The 21443-nt window shown below is 38.1% G+C and overlaps 1 pseudogene across 1 annotated transcript in view; it reads right to left on the bottom strand.

Moving 5' to 3' along the window:
- Positions 1 to 5923: 5923 nt before the first annotated feature.
- Positions 5924 to 21443, bottom strand: part of LOC148870337 (uncharacterized) — a 29279-nt pseudogene continuing 13759 nt past the window's right edge. The window contains exons 7-19 of the transcript XR_016107262.1: positions 20096 to 20155; positions 19867 to 19983; positions 18741 to 18835; positions 18433 to 18638; positions 17197 to 17294; positions 12813 to 12916; positions 12519 to 12732; positions 11275 to 11403; positions 10134 to 10216; positions 9735 to 9876; positions 9091 to 9122; positions 8866 to 8931; positions 5924 to 7049 (exon numbers count right to left, since the gene is read on the bottom strand). The product of XR_016107262.1 is annotated as an uncharacterized LOC148870337 (transcript). The remainder of the gene's footprint in view (positions 7050 to 8865; positions 8932 to 9090; positions 9123 to 9734; positions 9877 to 10133; positions 10217 to 11274; positions 11404 to 12518; positions 12733 to 12812; positions 12917 to 17196; positions 17295 to 18432; positions 18639 to 18740; positions 18836 to 19866; positions 19984 to 20095; positions 20156 to 21443) is intronic.

Raw genomic sequence — 21443 nt, 5'->3', positions numbered from 1 at the left:
AGCTAATCCTCTTTGAATAATCTAAGCAAATTTTCCTTTTAACCAAATTGTTAATTAGGCATGGTTGCCAATCAATTGGGCCCCACTAAAATTGATTAGAGAAAATATCTCTAATTGATTTAAGAGTTTAAGAAAATCTTTCTAATTGCCATGAATGGTGGGCTTTGTCTCAATATTCAATCCTCTATGTGGTAGGTGTGAGCCCTACCTAACACACTCTTGGGTTTGGATCTAACGGTATATTTCTCTCTCTTTTTTTTTTTAACCCACTCAATTTTTTTTGGGGGGGGAATACATTAGCATCCAACATCTTTCTTGGGCCTAACAACTCTTTTTCATTCAATCTCATATTGGGTTCTATTTACTTCACTTCCTAGGCCCAAAATTTACATACCAACATATATATTTTGTTTTTGGGATCCTAATTTACTCTCAAAAAAGGGTTGTTTAATATTCATTTTCCCCTTGCTATGTTCTACTCTTGCAATTGCATTTGTGAATTAGTACATTGATGTTGTATTAAATATATATTTGTAGGTCTTTATTTACATTTTGTTATGACATCCTCTTACGTTTGCTTCCTTTATTTTCTTCTTTTTTGTTTTTATATTTTGTGGACGGAATTGGTTTCAAGTAGAAATTTTCCATCTATATTTAATTCACCTTAAACAAATGGCACCTTATTTGCCTCAGTGTGTGAGTTATATGCCCCGGATAATAGCTAGGTTTGATTCCCTTGGAATCTGTTTGGAAGGAGTAAAAACGCAAATACGTAGAGTGCAAAACCTTATATTTTGTATGTATTTGTATTGTACACATTTGCATTTGTACTCTTTCCAAACTAATAATTGGGATTTGTGGGAGGCTTAAGGTCTTTGAAATGGCTCATGTCTCCAATTGCAATTATCCATTGTGCTAGCTTCCTAGTTCTATTAAAAGTATGTATCTATATTGGGTTGTGAGGTTTCTTCTTGAAATTGATTAATCCTTACATGCTGTTCCATGTTTTTTGACCTATATCTTTAGTAATTGTGAGCATATTGCGATTGGAATGAATGCTTTGGGTGGTGGTGTGATCCTAGATGATTTTTAGTATTGTGGTGGTTCCTGTGATTGTTTTGGATATAGAGGCAAGAGAGAATAGTATGTTTTGGGTAAGTCATGTGCCTAAAATATTTTGAAACTATGCAAATAACAGCATGGGCTTTCTAGAGCATACATATATATAATTGCTTTTTTAGGAAACTTAATCATCATTCTATTAATTCTTTGGGCAACTTCATAAAGTTTCCTACCAATGTGTAAGTGTAAGGCTATAAGACTCAAGGATGTGCCAGTTATCTCAAAATTTTGTGTTTGTAAAACTTTTTTTGTTCTACTACGAAGTTAGGTAATATATTCATTGAAAACTTCAAGAAAATTGAGGTCCTATATACATAGATTGAAAAACTAATCCACTAAAGAGGTTGAAAGAGTTGGAAAATTCTGTGAGTTTCCAGATTAAAGCCTATATCTTAAATTGGATATCATTAAACTTATATCTATAGGTTACTCATAGTAGATGTTTCATGCCCCTTTGATGAACCATGCAGGTATCAAAGGTGGAAAAAAGTATGGCTCATTTGTAAAGAATTTGGAAACCTTAACCGTATATCCATGATTACTTCTTATTCATGTGTTTGATCAATAGCATGATTTTATTATTTTAGTTTTTGTAAATAAATCAAAATATTTTTTAACCTTAAACAATCAAATAGTCCTTCAATTAATATATAAATAATTAAATTCTCAAAAATGTGTATATTTTTAATAATATTATTATAATTATTTAAATGAACATTTATCATTTCATTGCTTCAAGTTTTAACTTATATATATATATATATTCATTTTTTTTACTTTGTATATATATCATGTATAAAAGATATTCTATCTTAAGAAATAATATAATGATATCGAGACGGATCAACATCTTTTTATATTTTTTTGATATATATATTCTCGTGCATCACACGCATGTCTTGCTAGTAATTACAAAACGGCAAAATTCGCCTGTCACAATATATATTTATTAGGTTATAGGGGTCTATATATATCGTTACTTGTTATTGCAGAGCGATAATGATGACAAGAACCCCGTAGCAAATAACTGACTCGCATTGGCTCAAGATAACACCGAAGGACGCGAGTGAACTGCTATCTAAAGCTATCACATGATTTACTTGTATTGTATGTAGGAATCGTCACAAGAACTTTCTTTCTGTTAACCATGGTTTTCAAAATCGGACTGAAAAAACCGGCAACCGGTCAGGCCCCCGGGTCCGGTTATACTATAAACCGGTAATTCCTTAAAAACCGTTGAAAAAATCAGAAAAACCGCTGACCCGGGCAACGGTTTGCGGGTTATATTTTTTATTTTCGTTGATTTAAACAAAATAAAAAACAAAAAATAAAATGACTCCTATATCCTTGACCCCAAATATTACGAATGCTTATGGTTAGAACGACCCCCATTTTCGTTCTAACCTTCCCTCCTCTCAGCCTTCACACCCAACCGACCACGACCTACGCCGTTCGATGGCGACACACAGCGACGACGACAATTCACGGCGACCTGCGACCAGCATTGATTTTGCAGCAGGTCCAGCCGTCCAGCAGTAATAGTTACGGTAGTAACAGGTCCCGCGACCGATTTGCAGCGGCAACAGGCGATTTTGCAGCGGCAGGCGGGGGTTTCTAGCGGCAATAACAGTTGTAGGCTTGCAGCAGCACTTGCAACGGCAATCGCCTGCGACCAAGCCCAAGCCCACCGTCACAGTCACACTACCATTATCGGCGGTGACCATCTTTGTTGCTGGTGCCATGGCGGGGGCAGTGATAGCCAAGCTTGAGCATGTCAAGGAATTCATAGCTCAAAAACGCAGAAAAGTTGCAGCCCCATTCAGCCCAGAAGCTGCCGCAGTGCGAACCATCAGAAACTTGCGTAGTTTCCAGTATATTATTTCACTTAGCCTGCCTCTCCCATGACTTTCCGGACCAACCAACCCGGATCTGCCCTCGCAAGTCTCTCTGCATTTTGGGAGCAGAGCATGCAAAATCGAGCAATGGATCTTAGAAGCTTTGAACGGCACGACTCTTTCTGCACTGGCATTTGAGTTGTCTCCCCTCCTCTTTCAATCAACACACTCGACGTAGATAGCTCCGGTGGCCCTGGCTTCTGCCTCTATCAAGCGGCGACAGCCCTTATCCTCCCCTACCACGCTTCCCCAAGAACCCATTTTTCAGGATCTGTTTGGGCCATGATCTTTCTGAGCCTCTTGCAAAGACCTTTGGTGTTTGGAACCTTATTGACAGTGGTGGCAATTTCAAATCTGGATATATTCTGGTTCTTCCGATGATACAAATTACAAGCTTGACTGATTTTCTGTTGCTTCCTGACTTCCTGTCACTGCCCCGTTGGTTGTCACTGCCGATTTAATTGAGCGCTTAGTCCTTGGCATTAGAATCTTGGTCATCGTGACCATTGTTGAGCTCATCCGCACACATGCTGTGATTCACCTTCTTTTGTCACTTGGCATTGGAGTTAGAGATGATGACGAGGATTTCCAGAGTAGAGCTAATTGAATTCAGTCTCAGATTCTCAATTTATGGATATAAGATGATTTAGTGTTCTACTAAGGTCCTCCAACAATGTCATAGTCATCTAATAATCTGTTGGTTTTAAATTTTATTCATGTTGGTTTCCTTAGTTGTTAATTATTTAGATAGTTTTATTTTTCTATATTTTTTTTTATTTTTTGTGTTTTTTTTTGTATTTTATTTTTATATTTTTTATGTATTATGTACTGTGTAATTTTTGTATTTAAATAGTTTTATTTTCTATATTTTTTCTGTTTTTATTTAATTTTATGCTATTTTTTATTATTTATAAATATATTTTATTTTTAATTTATTTATGATGTCACGGGCCAAACCGTTCGGCCCGGACGGTTGAACCACTTAACCGGAAACGGGTCCCTTGACCGGTTCTGTTTCCGGTTAGTTTTTTAAAACCTTGCTGTTAACCATCCACGATCCACACCATCTCAAAATTGTTTCACCCCTAATTTTAGATCTACTTTATTCGGTTATGCAAATCTTGGATTTGACCGTGAAAAAAAAAAAAAAAGCTTTCCCCTTCAAAATCCTCCAATACTAGAATTCTAACTGAAAAAGAAGTCTCGAGAATAATGCAAGTCAATTATCAATAGTCTTCCAATTATTTCAGTATTTTGTCGCGCTTTATCTTGATGCAAGTTCTCTAAATATTCTAATTGCTAATATTACAGATCATGGTTTTCAAAATCGGACCTGATCGGATGGTCGGACCAGAAAAATTGATAACCGTTCAGCCCCTGAGTCCGATTATACTGTAAACCCTTATTTATTAAAAAACATTGAAAATGTCAAAAAAAAACTACTGACTTGGGCGGTCAAACCACTAAACCGTTTGACCCAAGCAGTAGTTTGTGGGTAGTGAAATTCATTTTCACTCATTTAAAAAAAATGACATTCACCTTACGTAAGGGTTAGAATGAAAAAGAACTCACCCTTGCTACTACTCGCCAAATCCCCGCATCATCCCCATTCGGCATCACATGAAGTCCTTATCTACAAACATCATCTCTATTCTGATTCGCTTCATGTGGGAGGAGAAACAACCAGCTGCTGCTTTGAGGATTCAGAGCTGTTTCTGGGGATTCTTGGTTAGAAAGAGTGAAGAAAATTGTTGAGATAAAGAAAGATTAGACCAAGTTGAACAGCGGATTTTGATGAGGATGATGGTGGATTTGGTTTGTACGGATGCGAAAGAGCGGTTCATAGTGAATGAGACTCTAATGGCTTTGTAATGGATTTGTTTTTTCAGCTAGATTCCGGAAGAAAGTTATCAGACAAGCTATTGCCTTGCAGAAGAAGGTGGATGCCATTGTTGCCGGTGATCAAGCTGCCACTGTGGTGAATGGTATTGACTCCAATGGTCAGATTCTAGGAGGGGTCGAAGACGTCGATTCTTCTTCAGGTACATCCGAAACTTTTGCTGGCGATGATGATAGATCCCTGGATCTCAGGGAATCAACCAATTCTTCTGACTGATGTAAAGCCCCTGTTTTTCAATTATTTTTTATTTACAGATTTTCATTTATAACTATATATTTTATTTTTAATTTATTTATGATGTCACCGTTCGTTGTGGGCGTGGCATTCCAAGTTACTAGATCTTAATACCCCGCTTCTCATTAGATGTCTGTAGTTTAGTCAATCCAGACCTTGCATCACAAAGGATACCATTCATAGGAGCTTGCTTTCGAGTTAATTTAGGTCATTACCTAATATCTTTTACATAAGGTAGGTATATTACAAGCCCTTGCGGCCATGCCCATTTAGGACTTGGGAGGATATAGCCGCTATGTATCGGCCGATACGTATCATCCTGGAACTCCTCCAAGACGCCCTTATAATAGGTGTATTGGGGGTCTGACCAATTCAGGGTGTAAAGGAAGCCTAAACCGACCCCCTGAACCTGTTTCGGAAAAAAAATAATAAAAAAATATCAATTCACCCGATACACCCCTACCGGCACATCGGGTGTATAGATATTTTGAACCTTGCTCCAGAGAACCTTGATAGCTTAACCAGAATGTCGATTTCGCGGCTCTCGTAATCCCATTTCCGACCTTCCAGGATTTTACCCAAAATACGGATGCATGTGTTCAAGGTTCCTCAGGTGATCTAACGCCAAAAGCCGCTGCGTGAAAGCCCTCCCAAACGTTCCTCAGCTTGACTTGCCCAATGCCCAACAAGTATGTAGAGGGAATACTTGAAACCCCCACTCTGACTGCAACCAACCAAAGTTCAAACATCACAAACTATTAGGTAGCAAGGATATTATAATAGGACATAAATAATTGGCTCGTAGTCGAACTGCCAAAGACATGGAAACTATGGAATACAACAGTACGGCTTAGGGGTACCCAAACAAAATCCCCAATTTAAGGTAAAAAAATAAATAAATAGAAAAAACAAGAATAGTATAATAGCAATAACAGCAACAAAAAACATGACCTTAGTACAAAATTCCAAATTGGATTATACTGTATATATACATGTGACAGAACACACCCATGCCATCAATAATGGCACCGGTATCCATTGGCTCCAATATTAGGCAGTTAAACGGTTAAGCAACCAGTCATTCCAGAACAGCAACCTCTTGATAATAGTTAGCATCGTTGAACTCAAACATACTTGTCCCATCCTCAGTGGATTTGCCCTCTGATAACTTAGGGTCATGATTTCTCTTCAAGAACCCTGCCTCCCCAACTATCCCCTCTTTCAAGGTCTGTACCATTGCCTTCTCTCTGTCCTCTACTTCCATGCCAACAAATTCAGCATATTCCTTGAACAATGACGATACAGTAGCCATCTTACTTGCATCGGCCCCCACAGGCCTGTCACTGGAACCATCAGCATTCATGCTATCATTTCGTGTTTTGACCTTCCCATCAGAAAATGATTTGACGTTAGTCCCAGTGGCATCCATGGGAGTAGAAAGATTAACATCAGAGTCGCCATTACCACTTGAAGGATTCCTCTCTGACCTGCCTACCTCTAAATCCAATGACTCTTGCCATCCCACCCAATCAGGAAAAGCCCTATCACCAAATGGCTTGCTACTGTCTGCTGTTGCAACTTGGAAGAAACCAAGATCAGCAGAAGAGCTTGTCTTCTCACTCTGGGGGTTCAAATCTCGCCCATTCACTGGACCATTATTAGCACATTCACCCAGGGCATTTTTGTTGGATCTGGATTCCCCATTCATGGGAGCTGCACTGTCAGCCAAATCCTCATCCTCTCCAACCACAACTTCATCATCACTATGGTTGCTGCCACCATTTGCTGTGCAACTTAAATTGATCTTGTCCATCTTCTCAGATTGGGAAGTGCTCAAATGCTCACCACCAATTTTATCATCTCGAAAAGCAAACCAGTTGGAATTTGTAAACAAACTGCTGCAACAAGAAATAAAGAAATTGCACAAGGTTTCAATGATAACCAAAAGGGTTTCCAGCTGCATCAATTATTGTGTGAAATGTGGATGCCTGCATCAGAGAATGCAATCACAGGGTTATTTTAGTTACATGGAAAGATGACTCTAGCAGAGCCAGACCCATCCTTCTGACTGACCCTCTGGCTTTAAGCCAAATATGCCCCAATCCATACGAGTCCCACAAGCCACTGAAATTCACTTATTTCCTACAAATAATAAGGTCATTAGCTCACTTAGTCCCTTAGAAATGATTATGGACCCAGTAAACTCTTTTAAGCCAGTTGAACCTTGCCAAGGCCCAAGGGAAAGAGTGGTATAGGGAAACAGGAGGCACATTTCTGCAAATTCAGCACCATGTGTCAAACTCATGTAAAAGAAACATTATCAACTACAAATACAGCCAAATTTGGAAGAGGACGACTCTGATTTAGGCATGCAATCTACTCCAACTTCAGAGAAGGCTAAAGCTGGGATCTGGGAACACAGGAACTGTACATATATTTGGGGTCCGGTAACTTGCCACCCATCCCATTAAATGGATGATGGAGAAAAGTTTATCAGATGGTTAATAGCCATCAAATAAATCTGATATATAGTACGCCCATAGCTTTAACAGGGATCCATTTAATGGTTGGTCATGATTTCTGGAAAATGGAAAACTGGAAATACAGATAGCAACTCATAGGAGACTCGGATCTGGATAAGAATCCAGTGTCCCCAGACCCAAGATGCACCCTTATAAAAATGAGTAACAAAATTGGTAACAGAACATGACCAATCAATGAAAAGGAGGATCATGAGGCGAATGAGGATGAAGAAGGTTCAGAAGAACTGCAGTTAGAGGAAAATGAAGGTAAAGACTGAAGAGGGGTTTGGATGAGGAGAAAGGAAAGAAATAAAGGAGTGGAGGTGCAACATTAGTGGATGGATGTTTTTGATTCATCAAATAAACATTAGTGGATTTTTAATCAAAGGAGAGGAAAAAAAGAAAGATCTTTTAATCAAAGGAGTGTGAGCGCAACATTAGAAGAATTTTGGGCTTGATTAGAAGCGGGAACTGCTGAAAGGGAACAGTAGGGAGTTGGGAAGAATTAGTGAGCATTTGAGAATTTTCAGTGCATCATCATTTGTTGCTGCTTGGGTTGACCAGGCTTTTTAGTGGATGTTTATGAAGTAGTGTGTGTTCGGGGGGGGGGGGGGGGGGGGGGTTAGTTGTGTCTTATTTGTGTTTGCAGCTGGGTATTGGAATGTTCTGAGTAAGGTGGGGTGATATTATCTTTGTTCACTGTTCGCTGATTTCCTATCACCATTTCTTGTACTATATACCTTTTGTTTTTAACAAAATTTACTTTACTATCAAAAAAACCAAAACCAATGGCAGTCAGCAGTCTCATGCGACACCTGGAGTCTGTCAAACTGAAAGTGCCAATATCCAAATTCATTAGGAAAATTTTGATACTAATAGGAGAATTATCAAACCGTCATTGTAGCAATTTCATTTGAGCACTGAAACATGATTGCTATTCTAATGCAAAGGAGGACCACCCTTTCCACCTAGAGTGCTTGGGCCATGGATGATGTTAGGATAACCCAATGTGTTCAATCTTTAGCCCATAAGATCTAATGATATCCACCAAGTGTTGGGTCCTATACTTGGGCTTGTTCACCTCATGCAGTCATTTTGCTAGGTTGACCCCCAGGAAAAAAAAACATCATTAATGCATTCCCTGGAAATGAATGTTCGTGTATCCAAATATTCCAATGGATAGGAACCTTACCTCTCATGGCCATCACCAAACCTCAAAGAAGATATTACAACCTCAGTTGATTCATCATCAAAGTAGGTATCCCGCAATTTTTAAATGATCAAAAAGCACTCAGATCAAATGTTACAATGGCATCAAAGACAAATTCATCTTCCCTAGTTTTTTATCTGAATGATTTATAATTATCAATGTATTAGTTTTTCTCTATAATCAAGAGCTTAAAATTAGAAATAATATACCTCATCATCTTGCTCAAGAGATCCATGGACCTGCAACAGATAAGGTAAACCATAAACATACACACATTTAGGCGAAACTAGGCTAGTTCAGAACCAACGTGACTTCAGGATGCACCTAGTGAGAATTTTAGGCACAACTAGGCTTGAAGTTGAAAGAGATTTTCAAGTAATAGGCTAGATACTGAGTGAAGGAAAGGACCTTGAATTTTTTTCATGGCTCAATCATTGGTCTCAAGAGTGAAAACCTACTTCAGTTGGATCTGAAGATCAGCCAATTCTCAAGAGGGTTATTAAGATAGAAAGGAAATTGAGAGGGAATTTTATTGGGGAGATATTCTTCCAGGTTAGCCTGTGAGTAAAGAGTAATATGAAATTGTACCCTATCATCATTGTAGTTCCGCTCTTCAACTTCAGGAGTTTGGTGTACATCATTTTACCCATTACCTATGTCAACTCATTATCCCTTCTTCCTTTCAACTCACCCTTAAAAACTTATTAAGAATCCTTTCATTCATTTTCTACATCTCCAGCCCAAAGCTGTAGAACATGCAAACTACATGCCTCATAGCTAAAAAAGAATTCAAAACAAACAGAAATCATATACTTCTACTAGTCAGAAGGTTTTAAGTAAACATGCAATACCTCTTCTCCATCATCATGTTCAAACATATTGTATCCAAACGCAGGGATTAAATTATTGGCAAGAATTGCAACATCATAATCTCTATCATGAAGTTCATCTTCATCACTATCCCTTATCCTGTCCTGCAATGCAGTTGGACGGCTGCATAGAATGGATTGCAACAGAGCTTAAAGGTTGATATTAACGAAAACAGAAACCAGCCAAGAGTATAAATAGTAGTAAATCCTAATCTCTAACACTTGATCAAACAAACACACACACAACTCGTCAAAGCATCAGATGCCTTTTTAAGCAAACTAAAATTTATGATTATTATATCTCATCCAACATCCATGACATGGTGTTTTCTCCAATAGACAAAGGGGGTTCTCTTTTATAGTGAACAGATAGAAGCATACCCACAGGCCCAGTGGTGAACATTTTCGACATGATAACGCTCCTGTAGAACGTTCACTTGCCAATCAATCCATTCATCATGTTCCTAGATAAAACAAATTAACCAAAATGTAACAAAGTTCCATCAAGTAAAATGCTCAAAAATGATCAAGTGCTCATTTTCCCTATAACAGTGTTATTTGAAGCTAATGGCCTTACAGAAACATTTAACAGAGCCCACTTTTCTGATTGAACCAAGGTACCAGAAGCTATTGGAAAATAAAGATACTCTCAATTCTCAAAGCTCTCCATTCACTTTCTTTAAAGGAGACTTTAAAAAAAAATTAATAGTGTAACAAATTTGAACACCTACAAAACAGTGCAGTTGAGAACAGAAGCATGCTTCCATCAACGATGCCAACCATTCTAAAAACACCTAGGGAAAAGTAGGGGAGCAATCTGGGCAGGCTGAGCCAAGTTTAAGGTCAACGCAGGCCCAACCCTAAGACTCCCGAGACTGAAATCAAACCTGAACTGCCCAACCTAGGTCCAGCCTGAACTACAATTTGACACTCAGGTGGGCCTCTTGGGCCCAATGTATAAAAATGGCCCTAAACCTATTTAGTATCAGCTTTCTGAACTGTTAGGTAGGAACACTATATTTTGTGTGCATGCATGTATATATGTATAATCAGCCCTAGGTTCAGGACAGGCTAGGATTGGCCTGGGCTCCAGCTACCCAAGGGTGCAGGATGCGGGCCCAGCCTAGAAAATCCAGGATTATGGGCTCAGACCCAGACCCCAAGCCCAACCCATGTAAAATCTCAGGGTGAGTCAGTCCAAGCTCAGGTTCAGCCCACCCAAGTTGCACTCCTAGGGCAAAGTACTAATGCTCAACTTTTTAAAGATCAGCTTTGAAGCTGAACTTTGACAAAAACACATCAAGTAATGTGGGGATCAACCAAAATTAGGGGAGTTATTACAGAGTGCAATAATCCAAAAGCAGTCTTTGGGTGCTTCAACAAGAAAGATTCCATTAAATCCATATCTATAATTCCATTGGAAAGTATTACCTCTAGAGTAAATATGAATTTTCAATAACTATTTGAATTTGAGCATTAGACCATAAATTTCTCAAAGTCAAAGGAAGGGATCTCGCAATACCTGTAGGTATGCCTGGATGTAGTTGTTGCCATGTCCTAGTTCAACAAGCTTGTTAGAAATCCGAGTGACATGACCAAGGTAGCCTGCCCTTGGCATGTCTACATAAAACAAAAGTAAAGGAATAGATAATTACTCGTGGAGGCTTTGCAGATGCATTTGACGAAACCAAAAATCTTCACAAAAACTTATTCTAGTTCAGTGTCAATGATCTGGGAAGTTTCCACATAGCAATAGCTTGGGGCCATAAGGCCCCACAAGTTCCTTTGGCTTCCTTCTTTTCATGGATGAATTTACAGCTTCAAACCCCTTGCCAGTTGCCACATGTAACTCCTTTTCGATGGGCATTTGTAAATTAAACTATTGGAACTACAGACTGCTCATAAAACTTGTTGGAGTTGGGAGGGGATTGGGAGAGTGAACAAGTGGTCAGTCAAGGGAATCCCCATCCAATGAATGGTTTGGATCAGCAACAGGATTCCTCCATGTCACAGAAATAGGTGGGATCCTCTAGTAGAAAGGGCATGTGTTGCACATTGGAAAATAGAAAGTACCAGAAAAGGTGTTGCATGTGTTGCATGCATGTGTATTTAGAAACACGTGTTGCATGTGTTGCACATTGGAAGAATGGCATCATAAAACAACAGTAATTATTGATGTTCACAAATGACACACTCCGGACCAGCAGGGGTGTATTTAGAAACAATGGATAACATCAATATTTCTTGTTGGTCACCACCAGAAGAAGGTTTTATCAAACTTAACTTTGATGGGAGCAGCCAAAGCAATCCAGGTTCAGGTATAGATGGTTTATTTAGAAACAAAAAAGGAAGTATTCTGGCTTTGTTCTCCAGACCAGCAGGGGTGGGAAACTCAATCAGAGTCAAGCTCTTAGCAGCACCTCAAGGAATATAGTTAGCAAAACAGATGAATATTGATAAATTGATTGTTGAAGGGAACTCCAAGTTGGCAACAGCTGGTTAGAGAACCCAGAGACAGTAAACTGGTTGTATGGGGAGGGCTTGAAGAGATTTAAATGGCTTACCAACAATGACTTTAAGAATTCAATGGGAAAGAAGATTGGCCAAGGAATGGCACGCTCTAGCTAAACAAGGGGTTTCTAGGGAACGATTGTATTGGGTTCAGTTGCAATCTCTTATTATTGATTAGGGGAGGTGCACCTCATACCTCCCTGTGAATCCTCATACAGTTTAAGGCCATTTCTGATTAATAAAATTCTCCGTTTACTTATCCAGAAAAAAATATTGATGTTCACAAATGAGCAAAGCAACATTATGATTATTTGAATATTTAACTACCTGACCACAATCTCCAGAAAGAACCGAACGTTTATCAGCCTGAAGAAACTTGCCAATTAAATTGCAATCTCGGAAGAGATGATCAACAGTCATATTGTTTGTGCTCTCTACATGATGATGCAGCAAGTTATTGAATGGATACCTGCATCCATTATAATATCGTATAAAGCTACGGGGAATTGCACATGTTTGGCCAAATAGACAAATGAAATTCTAACTTACTCAAAAAAGAGATCCAAGATTCTCTGGATGGTACCAGAGCTGACCAATTCCTTTTCAGCAACTTCATTGCCAGCCCTCAATAATACTGCAATGAACTCTACAATCTGAAATGAGAGAGCAAGAGGAGAATTAGCAAGGAACACCAAAACTGCAGATCAATGGTAATCTATTTTCAACATCCTCACTATATACAACACGGAACCTTGAAAACCCCCAAGGACCAATGTCACAGTGATCATGAAAACCACCAACTAGGTGTGCAACTTGGGTACCCGAGTTGAAGATTTCACACAGCATCAAGCACATGCCCTAAGGCTGGACCCACTCAAAATTTAACCTCAACTCAAGCCCAAAAAGTTACATCTTACCAACAACTAGGCTATATGTAGTCCACAAGAGATTTCTAATTACCTTGTACAAGAAGCAGGACCTGGCAATTAGTTGTGCCTTAATTTCTCAAGGAAAAATTTCCCCATCCAGTTCAATAGTATTATTGTTGATGTTCCTCGGTATTTTTTCCTTTTTCTGTAAATAGAACACATTGCCAATTTTTTTATCAGAAACGATAACTTTCATTAGAGATAAATTAACCTGAAATACAGAAACCCTTATTAGAAAAGGTTGATCCAATAAACAGCGAACATTACAGCACTGCCCAAAAAAAACTCTCCCTTGCAGTCCCTTGTTTTGCTAGGGCGTCAGCAAAACCATTTGCCGATCTCCTTACCCACTTGAACCAAATACCCACCTCCCTTGTTATGCTAAGAATTTCCCTTATCAGCTGTCTATATTGCCAAATTCCCAGCTGCCCTGATTGCATCCACCCAATTACCAACTTGGAGTCTCCCTCTATCTCAATCTGCTGTAGCCCCAACTGTTTGGCCAGTTTTACACCTTGATGTAGTGCCAAGATTTCCCCTCTTAAGGAATCTCCAACTCTTATTGGACCTGAAAACAAAGCCATTATCTTGACTTCAGTATCTCTGAAAACACCTCCTATACCAGATGGGCCTGGATTACCTATAGAGCTTCCATCAAAGTTCAATTTCACCCTTTGTTGTGCCGGTGGGGACCAAACTTCCTGTATCATAGCTTTGGAAGTAGTAGTAGATGCCACAATACCCCAACTTTTATAAATGTCTTCAACTGAGAAATCCTTAAAAAGATCACAGGATTTCAACCAATGGATAACCTTAGTAGTTATTCCTTCCACGACCTCTTCCTTGGATCTACATCTGCCTTTAAAGATCCTATTGTTTCTTTCCTCCCACACTGACCATAATACAACAACTCTAGTGGCTCTCCACATAATCCTTCCATGAACTGTTGGTTGTCTGTAAAAAGTTGGATCAAAGAGGTTCATCACGCTTGAGGAGGGAGTCCACCTGTAGCCAAAGAGAGAAGAGAACCAAGACCAAATAAAGAACACAAAGGGACATGAGATTAGTAAATGTGAAATTGTCTCACCAGAACCCAAACAGAGGCAACAAACATGGGGGGAGAGGCACACGTTTGGCCTCTTTTTCTGCAATAAATCCAAGGTGTTGATTTTTTGGAGTACCACTTCCCAACAGAAGGCCTAAATTTTGGGGGATACAAGGCTACCCCACACCTCCTTTGAAGGAAAGTTCCCTACAAGATTAGAGGTCTAAAGCAAAATGTTATAGAAAGAAGAGCATTGAAAAAACCAGAAGGAGAAGGTTTCCAAATTCTGCTATCTCTATAGGACTGATCAAGAAAGACTTCCCCTAACTGAGTGATCAAATCATCGACCATCCCCATTTCAGAATCCCTTAGACTTCTTCTCAAAGACCAAATCTCAGGAGCTATCAACAAACACTGAAGATATCACTTTTCTTTCATTTTCAGACAAGGAGTAAATAGAAGGAAATCTATCTTTAAGGAAGTTTTCACCAACCCAAACATCTTCCCAAAAAATATATAGGTAGTATATTAAATACCACATTATTTGTCAGTATAGTAATTGATTCTTCTGATAAATTAAGTTACAATTTTACCAGATGTGAGTCTGTCATTCAAATCTGATACAAAACTAATAAAAGAAATAAGAAAAGTGAGAGAAAAAGAAAGGTTACAGCAGAATAGAAGAAGAAGATGGAGAAGAAGAAGAGAAAGAAGAAGAAAGTTTGATGATTCTCTCTCTCCCTTCACTAATCTTTTACTAAACTTAATTAATCATGCCAATTACAAGTCTGACCTTTAAGTGGGCAGCCAGCAAAGCAATAGCTTAAAAGAACTTAAAAAGAGGTTAACAAGCCCATTAACACATAAAACAGATAAAACATTACTTAAACATAAAAGAAATATTAGGGCCCATTCGGCCCAGTCTCTCTATACTCCCCCACAAGTTGAGCATAGATGTCAATCATGCCCAGCTTGCTTATATAGTGTGTCAGTTTTCCTTTTGGAACACCTTTGGTCAAAACATCAATCAATTGCTCTTCTGAAGCAATAAATGGCAAGCAGACTTCCCCTAAAGCAACTTTCTCCCTTATGAAATGTCTCTCAACCTCTATGTGCTTAGTTTTGTCATGCTGAACAGGATTATGTGCAATGTCAATAGCTGCCCAGTTGTCACAGTAGAGCATCATTAGCTTTTCATAGTCAATACCCAACTCTCCCAAAAGTGATCTCAACCACAATAATTCTGAGTCTCTGACACTCCATAACATCAATTTCTACCATAGTGATTTCAACATGGAGTAGTAAATTGCTACACTCTTCTCCCCCTTGCTCAAATTTTTAACATCACTCTTCAACTTATAGGCTCTTGCAACATTTAACTTCTGTGAATAAGTTTCTGTAAGACCATCTCAAATCTCCTTGGTTGAGGTCATCCAGAGGTAATGCCGACTTATATGGATCTGCAAAGAGTTAACCAACCACCCAATCACTGTGTAGTTCTCCTGCATCCATTTCTCATATGCAAGGTCTGTCTCTGCAGGTTTCACCTTACTACCTGTGAGATACCCTAGTTTACCTCTACTACAAACATAAATCTGCATGGATTGTGCCCAGGCTAGATAATTGGTTCTATCTAGTTTAATTGTGGTCACACCAGTCAAAACGGAATCTACCGAACCAGCCCCGGATACCGGCATCTATTTCATTTCACTTCTAGATTGCTCCATTGATCAAACAAAAATCAAAAAACTAGTTTTTCGATCTTTATGGACCTAAATGAGGTCAATACAGTACCTAGAGATTAGAAAAACTAGGGTTTCACTGCACCCAGTTGTCGGGGAGGAAGAGAGTAGCAGTCGCTCCTACCAGAGCTTCCTAACCTCCTTCAAATCTCAACCGCACACTTTTGGGGATCAAAATACACCTCCCAAGCCATGAACGCCACACCCAATCCTTCTCCTTAACTTATAACTTGAAATCTCTCTAGTCAGCTAGGGTCTTGGGCAAAAAAAATACAGCTTCAATTCCTGGCAATTTTCAGCCAGATTCTAACTCTCTAAACCCTCTACCAACTAGGCAAATAGTCCTCTGACTGATCAGCAGCTTATCTCTCCATACACTTCTAATCGAAGGGCATATTGGAAAAAAGAAAGAAAGAAAAGTGGAGGAAGAACTGCTTTGATACCAAGATGTGAGTCTATCCTTCAAATCTGATATAAAACTTATAAAAGAAATAATAAATGTGAGAGAAAAAAAAGGTTACAGCAGAATAGAAGAAGAAGAAGAGAAAGAAGAAGAGAGTTCGATGGCTCTCTCTCCCTTCACTAATCTTTTATTAAACTTAATTAATCATGCTAATTACAGGTCTACCCTTTAAGTGGGTGGCCAGCAAAGCAGACAGCAGTAACTTAAAAAGAGGTTAACAGGCCCATTAATACATAAAACAGATATAACATTACTTAAACATAAAAGAAATATTAGGGCCCATTTGGCCCAGTCTCTCTAAATTACCCTCAAAGTAGCACACTAAATGCTATTATTTATAATGTTTTCCCATCTTTCATCTGTTTGGATTCGGAAACTTCATTATTTTGCTTCACCCTTTATAGTAAATTAAATATGGTTTAAATGTAAATATATTAGTTATATTAGAAACAAATTGAGGTACATAGCGGGCTTAGCTTGTGTGCTATATATTTGGATAGCTAGCCAAATCCAACTCCACAGTCAAAGAAAGGTAATTACAATATTGTTCATTTCCTGGGTAAAGGAGGGTATAAATCACCTAGGAACATAAATCAATTGGCCAAGTCTTGAAGATATCCAAAAAGCCTCTAGAAGATTGGATTTGTGCAACTTTATAATGGTATCTTTACTTTAACAGAACAAAAAGCTATTAGCAAATAAAATAATAAGGAATACAACATTAAGGCCCATCATCCTTCACAGGAGAACAAACCTTTAGACGGTGCTTCCCGAGAGGAGGCCTAAGTTCTCCATATGTTGTAAGCAAAACTCTCTCATCATTGGAAACATTCAAAAGCATAAGCAAGTCCCCTGCAGTAATATCAGGAAATAGCATGATGATTACTGCCATTAAAGAAATTCAGAATTATATTTAATAAAAGGGTCAAAGAGATGCAAGTGAGGATATATTGATTACAGGAACTAAATCCACCATCATCGATCACAAACTAGTCAAATTGAGAAGGTATCAAATAACTAAGCTTCAACATGGTTGTATTACATGTATCATAATGATTGTTCATTTGGAACCTTTTAAAACTAAAATTTTTACTGAGTTGATGATAACTGATAAATAAATCACCAAAACAAAATCCTAAAGACTAACATAAGTAGTTGATAGGTTGACCATAGGGCTTAGCTCAAATCAAACATCAAAATCATCTAATCCATCTCACTGTCAGGAACGAAAAGTAGGCATCAAATACACAAGCTCTGTTATGTTAAAACAGATATCAAAACCCTAGCTCAGTGTGCTCAAGTTTCTCTCATGGGTTAAGATAAAACAAGAGATGAGAGCCCTAAAGGGGGAAAACAAGGAATTATGTCCTAGGGAACTTCAATTTAAAACAATTGACTACAATTATTTTTTGAGAAAAAAAAATATGCCAATAACTTTCCACAAGGAACATATACACTGCAAGTCAACTAATAACACTACCACTTTTAGCTCATACCAAAGAGCCATCAAAGGGCAGGGCAACTTACTCCCAACATTTTCAAAAAGCATAGAAGTTCCCATTTGTTCCATTTCCATACAGTAATTACAGAACTGAAAGAAAAAGAAAGGCTTAAAATACTATTGGAGCTCAATTTTATCCCAATAAATTACAGAATCCACATGGAAAGTAAAGGACAAATCAACTATAACAAGGATGGTACAATCAGAAAGAAATGTCATAAACTACCTAACATGTCCAATAATTGGCAAAGGGGAAAGGGAAAATTTCTTTACTCAACCAAAATTTGAAGCTCGGTACACTTGCAAAGCTTTTTTCTTGATAAATTACAAAACTATAACAACGACAAATTACAATATGAAAATAAGTTCTTGAGGGGTTATTGGGTCAATGTTTATCCAATCCAACACATGAAAAATAAAGATCCATTGGAAGAAAATACTAGAATACTTTGAGGATCACAGTTCAAACCTGTTATAACACAAACTTACCAAGTTTTGGAAGCATAGCACTAATAGTCTCAGGATTAAAATGAATGGATGGTTCATATAAATGTTGACTTCGAAGAGGATTAAACAAAGGAGAAATAGATGCTCTTTTGGGATCCAACAAAGAAATACAGACAGACAGGGAGTGCACAAGTGCAGATTTCAACTCTGAAACTTCAAGTGCATGACCAAATATTCTTGCAACAAAGCTGCATAGCAATACAAAATGGAAACAACCACCTTATCAATATAAAATGCTTAGTTGTAAAGGGAATTCTGATAGCATAACATCTCAAATGTAAGACATAAACCTTGGGCTTGAAAGTTTAGTGGCCAGAGCTGAAGGAGCATTTTGAGTGATGACACAGAGAGTTTCTGCTGCATTAGCATGAACTTCAGGAAAACTCTGATCAATTTATGCACAAATTCATCAGGGACCAGATTGCTAAATTAGCCAGAATGGTGAACTGAAAATACACATATACAAAAACTGATAAACATTTACATATGTTGTCCATTGTGCTTAGAAAGGGCACCAACTGACAGAGTTAAAAACTAAGCAAACAAGGTAAAGTTATGCACAACTGTTCAGGTAAATGGTTGATCATGGCCAAAAAAGTCATGATCAAAAGGAATAGATTAATTTTAAGTTCCACAATTAGCATACACAACATGCATACACATAGTTGTCAAGGCGACACCTAGGCGGGCACCTAGGTGACGCCTAGGCGACAAGGTGCCCTTTGAGGCTCGCCTCGCCTAATTGCCTAGCAGTTTTCTACTTCCTACTATAAAATACTATTTTATTCATTCGTTTTTGAGATTATAATTATAAAATAGACATTATTAAACTAAAATAATCATTTTGTGTGTTTATATACTTAGTTCTTTTTATTATTTTCTTATTTATTAGGGTTTATTCAACACAAACATTGCTAAATGCTGTATTAAACCCTCAAAGACTTAAAAACCTGAACCAATAAGTAAGGAAGAACTTAAAATTTTAACTAATCAGCACATTTTCCTCTTCCATATCATGAATATGTTGATTTTCTATACTTTAATATGAAATTTATACTTATCTTATGAAAATCAGGAATAATTATTAAAGAAATATGGTTATGGTACCTAGGGAACTACCCTAGGATCTATGTTTTTAACATAAAAAATCCATCGCCTAGGCGGCGCCTAGGTGCCCCCCAATCACCTAGCCTCGCCTTGGCGCCTTGAAAACTATGTGCATACGTAATATAAGGCATGCATACATGAATACATGAATAACATATAGTGTATGGATAAACATGTGAAAAGTTTCACCTAAATGAAAAACTATTTTTATTACCTTTTTTATTCAACTATTATACACATTACCAGTTAATTTTTTACATGCATCAAATTTGGTTCAACCATAACAAAAGTTACAATTTAGGCACTCACAGATGGGCTCAGTTTATCGGTGATCATTTCCAGCAAATTACTATCAGCCAACCATTGCATCACATCCACAAAATTGGGATACATGTGATCATCAGCACTGACAAGTCAAACCAGAACCTGGATAAGAGTTTGTCAGGATGGACTATTCTCCATTCCCTGTCAACAAAGAGTGCAAAATCCATATCCCAATTAGCTACATATGATTAACATTATGATTTTAGTTGCATACCTCCATAATTGACGTGATTCCTATCAAATCAACTAGCTGGCAGAAAGCATCCTGATGAACCTGACCAAAAAGCAAGCAGATGTAAGCAAATCCAGTCAAGGCCTTGAAGGATAAAAAAGGCATGCAATCCATCAATAGTTCAAGAATTATAGTTTTCTGAAGTCAAGCCATTTTGGAAGGGGTATCTGTATCTACATACCACATAGTACTTAAGGTAACATGTCCCCTTAGTATACAACAACCAACCCAGAAATGGATTATTTCCAAAGGTAGCAGCCTCATCTATTTGTCTAGTTAGTCCATATATGGCATGGTCCCCCCCCCCCCCAACAAAGTCAAGCCATTTTGGAAGGGGTATCTGTATCTACATACCACATAGTACTTAAGGTAACATGTCCCCTTAGTATACAACAACCAACCCAGAAATGGATTATTTCCAAAGGTAGCAGCCTCATCTATTTGTCTAGTTAGTCCATATATGGCATGGTCCCCCCCCCAACAAAATCAACTTGAATGTTGATGATCATAGCTTTAGGGAATACTAGGAACTAAGATATAGGTGGTCGTATTGAGAGATCATAATGAGGATGTTGAAAGTGGTGTTTTGTGGATCATAAGGATTTGACAATTCCAAACAAGCACAGCTTAAATTTGAAAATGGCTACTTCCCTTGGTTTCTGGGGTCTGATTGTTGATGGGGATTCAAAGACTAAGGCATTTGTCCATAAACCTAATTTTGCATTTAATTCCCTTCTAGTTTCATTATTTTTTTCTTTTTAAGGTAAGGTAATGTATTAAAACAAGAACCAGTACAAAGGAGCCTAGGCCATTAGAGGCTGCCTAGAGCCACCACAAATTACAGATACAACCAGTTCTGAGATCTAAACAACAGACTCAAATTCTGATTTTTAAACACCTCCATTGCCAACACCCAGGACAGAAGTTTACCCACAGCTTTCTGCACCATTTCCTCTGAAGATTTAGCTTTGCCCTGAAAAATTCTGTTATTTCTTTCAATCCAGATAGTCCAAAGCACAGCAGCCGGGATAGTTTTCCAAACCAAGATACCTTTCTTGCTGAGACCCTCAATCTGCCAACACAACAGCAGATCCTTCACAGAATTTGGCATTACCCAGCTGATTTCCAAAGCTTGAAGAAAATGCCTCCAAATATAATTCGAGACTGGGCAATGTAAGGCCAGATGTTCAGTAGTTTCTACTACCCCACCACATAAGCCACATGACATGTCCGAAATCTGAATGCCACGTTTCACTAGATTAACTTTGGATAGACATTTATTTAAAGCCATTGTCCAGAGTAAAAACTTCACTTTAGAAGGACTGGTTGA

The sequence above is a fragment of the Nelumbo lutea genome, chromosome 2 (assembly GCF_056320005.1).
Source record: "Nelumbo lutea isolate HS-2025 chromosome 2, American lotus-T2T, whole genome shotgun sequence".
In the NCBI taxonomy this organism is placed as follows: Eukaryota; Viridiplantae; Streptophyta; class Magnoliopsida; order Proteales; family Nelumbonaceae; genus Nelumbo; species Nelumbo lutea.
Note: the sequence above shows the minus strand (reverse complement) of the source record. Positions and strands in the feature narration are given on the sequence as shown.